Here is a 5310-nt window from a genome sequence, read left to right as displayed (position 1 = left end):
GATAGCTGAGCTGTTTTTGAGGATGTTGTGCTATCATTTTTTGTGATCATTATATTTTAGTACAATTACATATCCTGTGTATATATGTGCTATTGTCTCTGTGACAAACAGTTTTATAGAATGCTCAGCTCTCCATATAAGCATTCTTTATCTTCCTGCAGTATTCACTAAGAATGAGACAAGAGGTCATTTCTAACTGTGGTGCAGTTTCTTTTCTGACATAGGCTGTATAGAAGCAGCCCTGTGCTACCACTGAGCCACTCCGTAGAATTGTCTAACACTTGCTATCTGAATCCGTTTATTTTCTCCTAGTCTCATTGCAAGTTGATATCAGACCAGATGGCTTTCTTTCTAGTGATCAAATTTATCTTATTAATCATGTTGATGCTCAACACTTTCTCAGGTAAGTATTTATTTCTGTGTCCTTGAAAAACCTTTGATCATTTAGTCACTTCAGTAATTGGGCCATGCCAGAGTAGGGAATGACAGAGAGGATCGCAAGGGTGATTTTTTTCTTAATGTAAGACAGTTTATGGAAAGAAACATGGATACCTTTAAAACAACACTAAATTAGATTGGGTATAAAGAATTTACTCGGGGTGCTGCTTTAATCTGAAGGCCTTCATTCTGGTTACTGCTTTCCTCCGACTTCAGCTTCCTCATCTGCATAGTAAAGAAATGATCTACTTTTACAGAGTCATCCTAAAGTTATACAAATTACTATCTTAGAGCTTATGACATCATCTAGGTTTATAGCAGGCATGCACAGTTCACATATTGCCATTTAATCATGTCTCTCTTGTGTGTTTATGTATTCTAGGATTATAGAGAATTATGGTTGTAATTAAATATCACATTTTAATTTTAAAAGCTCAATAGTCATTACTGTTGTTACTATTTTCCCCTCTGTTCTGATTGTAGATGCACTCTTCAAAGCTAAGTATGACCAGAGATGTAAGGTGAGCTTTCTTTTGGATGGTTAAAACCTTCACGCTTAATATTATATCTTATAGTACCAAAATTATTGATGCAGATATGTTGATTTAAAACAAACCCCCTCAGCATTTCTATTAGTGATGATATCAGAGTACATTACTGTAAATGCTACCTTTTTTTCTTATGCTGTGTGAGGTATGAGGGACTGTGGAGAATACTAGTTTGAACTAGCTTAGAGTTTTGAAGAAATATGTGATATGTGATGAGGTGTTCAGAAAAAGGGGAATAAACTTACTGTATATAACATGGGGAGAGTGGTATGAATTTTAATGAAATAGAAATGTCTTTGAATTTGAAGCACAAAGGATTAAAAAGTTTCAAAGTGAAGATGATGGGATAAAAGATGGAAGCTAGGAACATTTAATCTCCTAGGCCAAAAAGATGAATATGTTTGCATGGATTCAATGCCGCTTTATAGAACCATTAGAGTATGATAGAAGAAATGAAAGCAAAAACATAGGAATTGAACTTGTGATGTGGCTGCTTTATGCACCTATCAACAAGGAATTATTGTAGAGTCTAGTCTGTGTTTCAGGAGTTATTCTAATATTCAAATTCTGATGTTCAAATTAGAATATCCAGATATCCAAATCTGAAAGCAACCCAGGTAAAATTTATACATCACGATATTCATAGCATGTGGGAGAAGCAATCTTCTATTTCTGTCATTATTGTTTTTATTTTTTTAAATAATATTTCTGATTTTTATAGACTGACTGTTCTGGTGGAGATTCAAGAATAGATTGTACCAAAGATTTATTACCTGTTTGTGGATCAGATGGCAATACCTATGATAATTACGTAGCTTTTTGCAATGAAGCAAGGTAAAAACAAACAAGCAAGCAAACAAAAATCGTTTACATTTACTCTTCTTAAATATTGCTTTATTCAGTAATTTCAGGAAAACCAGTATTGACAACAACTTAATACATTGAAATAACATGGGATTTGAATGTTATTTATATGTGAGGAAATCACTATTCAGAAGGGTTTCATGGTGGAATTTCTTTAGAATTATTCTATTCTTTTGGATCTTCAAGACATATAGATACCAAATAAGCCCAGAAAAAACATAGTTCCTGATTTATTATTTTACCTCAATACAATTTTGTTCTTCATTTTAGTTTCAACAAAACAGTTTTTTATTACATATATATATATATATACATATATGTGCATATATATATATATACAAACATATATGTATACACACATAGAAACAGACACACAGACACAGACACACAGACACACAGACACACACACACACACACACACACACACACAAACACACACACACACACACACTGGTTTTTCGAGGCAGGGTCTCTCTGTCCTGAGACTCAGTCTGTAGACAAGGCTGGCCTGGAACTTAGAGATCCATCTGTCTTTGCCTCCTAAGTGCTAGGGTTAAAAGCATGCACCTCCCAACTTGTATTTTGACATTTCTGTCTGCATGGAACATTTATTTATTTTTCTACATTTTTGCTATTATCACAATAGCTCATTCAGGAAAAATAAATTAAATGAAGATAGATGATACAGTATAAAACTGGAATATATTTTCATTCCTTTACTTCTTACTTAAGCCTAATAATGATGCATTTGTGTGACCACAAAATAAGCAAAGAACTATGTCTTAATAAAAAAGTTACTAAACCATTCCAGTTAAATTTCAACAGCAGGATAAAACAGTTTTACTTCTTGCAGAAATTATCCAGAACTATAATTTGGATATATATAATGAAAGGAAGGGGAGATGATGCAAAAGGGAGAAACAAGGGAATTGTATTCAGCATAAGGTTCCCTATAGCAGAGAAGTAGACAAATCACAGGGCCAACGAGCAGTATCAGAGGATTAGTCTCTGGTTCCACAAGTAGAGCGTCAAAGGGGGCTGATCATTGGAAAATATACAGAACCTAGTTAGATGGCTAGTCATCTGCTGAAGCATATCTCATGAAGACTTGGCTGAACATACAGGTCAAAAGTGAAACTTGGTACCTCTAGTGAGACATAGATAAAATCAGGATCGATCTAGTGGAGTGGGTCAAAAGTTATCTTCTAGATACCTGGTATGCAATGATGTCACTTCACTCTAAGATGGATAAGGCCTCTTCTGGTTTTCACAAACCATTGTCAGGTCATGTCTGTTTTTATAGAAGCATATTGAACAAGCGTGGTCATCAGTCTACAGAAAAGGAGGGTGAGCTGTAAAGTGTGGGGCTAAGACAGGGCCTGACCTTTAGGAAGCAGACCCCACCATGCTCAGTCCATCACACATAAAACTTTTACTTTGAGGAACCATGGTATGTTTTATATAAGATTTCTAATATAATGATCTAACTGTTTCTTTGTCTTTTTAGGCTCCAAAATGGCCAACTTAAATTCAAACATTATTTTCAATGTTGATTCAGCGAAAAGGCTTTAAAAATGCAACGAATCCTCTTGTTCTTTCTATTTTGTTAAAGTGATGTGAGGATTTTCCATTACATTTTTATTTTTTTGTGCCAGAGGATGTAGAAACTCTGCCCACAAAAGTCATGATTTGTTTCTGAATTCACAAAAGAATTATTTCCTAGTTGACTTGTTTTTAATAAATTTCTTTTTTTGAAAATACTAGTAATTTCCTATGACAAAAAAACCACATTTGATGAATAAAAAAATCAAAATGTAAAAATGTAGTATGTTTTGTGGTGTCCCTCTCCTGGTTGCTTTGAGAGCTGTCTGTCCATTGTTGAAGGCACTTTGTCATGAGGAGAAGCAGCCCTTGTACAAAACTTTAGCAAACATGCTGATGCTGGCAAATCTCTTACAAATCCAGGAACACTGTAGTTGATCTAGATACTATGTGGAGAAGTGGTGTATGGACAAACTGAAGCTGCATGATGATAAAGTCCCATCTCGTTAGACCACTCAAGTGAGCCACGTAATCTTGTCCTCTTGCAGTGTCACTTCTTGTCTCCTATTGCATTCATTGATTTTTCTGAGAGATGCTACAAAGACAATGATTTGACATCTTAAAAGGCCATTTTGTTTGTTTTTCTTTCTCTTTTCTTTTTAGAAAGGCACAGAAATCCTTATTTTTAAAATTCTACTTTTATAATCATAGCTTTCATTGTTTTTGGTTTTTGTTTTATAGTAGAAATGTGAGCTAGGCATAACCAAGAAACACTATTAATGAAAAATAGAGATTTAAGTGTTAAAAAGTAAAGTATGTGAACACTAAATTATTAATTAGAACATCTATTTTATATTAAGGAGCAGAGATGCTGCCTAATATCGAAGTTCATAAATTTAACCTAGATATATTGGCTTAAGTGGGGAAATGAGCAAGAACATTCATCCAATTTCATTGTCTAACTGGATAGAACAATTAGAAACAAGCCATATATAATATGCATATTCAATGATAGATACTTTAATGGAGGGCATTATTGAATTTTACTCATTTACATAAATATGTCAATTATCTCTTCCATTTTATGCACATAGATGTTGCATTGCATAGGCTTATTCTACATCATAATCTAGACATACTTCACTCCAAACTTCTGATATATTCTATACATGCCCAGAAGTCATGATCACCAAATTAGCTCCAGTATGGCACTCATTGACTTTTATTTTCTATGATTTGAATTCCACTTGGTGGACCTAGAGTAGGTTTTATTTAACACCTTGTTTTGATCTTGAGTTTTAACCTTCAATCTGCTTTCCTTGTCTATCAGGGAATCATGAGCATGAAGATACCAGAGAATCCATGGAGCTAAAGAGCTTGAGAGAAAAGGAAGGTTAGGTGTATTTACTTTATAGACATTTCAAACTTAGATGGCCAAAATATTGTAGAAAAACATGGTTTGTGAGTGGAAGACAATGAGACACTAAAGTCCCCATAGTTCAAGTTCAGCCACAAAATAAATTTGTAAAATATATTTTATATTTTGATCTTGTGTGGTTGCTAAGGTTGAAGATGTTTAGATATTAGTTTTTAAATCTTTTTGTTTTCATTTTTGTTATTTATTGTTCAAAAACGGTACTAGAACACAGAATGCAAATAAAATTAATATGCACATTTTTAGAAAGTGAATTATAAAGCATTTTTTATCTTGGATTATGATATCAATGATGCTTATAGAGAATTGAACTCTGGTTTATACCAATATCCCCTCTAGTAGTAAATGAAACTGTAATTACAGAGGAGAACTTAACATGGGTGACAGGTATGACATGATACAATATGGAGAAATAACATATTAAATGCTGTGGTCATCACTTTCAATTTAATCCTTATATCTCAAGATATGTTGCTTATACAT

This window comes from Phodopus roborovskii, unplaced genomic scaffold (genome assembly GCF_943737965.1).
Source record: "Phodopus roborovskii unplaced genomic scaffold, PHOROB, whole genome shotgun sequence".
Classification (NCBI taxonomy): Eukaryota; Metazoa; Chordata; class Mammalia; order Rodentia; family Cricetidae; genus Phodopus; species Phodopus roborovskii.
The sequence above is the reverse complement of the archived record's forward strand: the minus strand, read 5'-3'. Positions refer to the sequence as shown.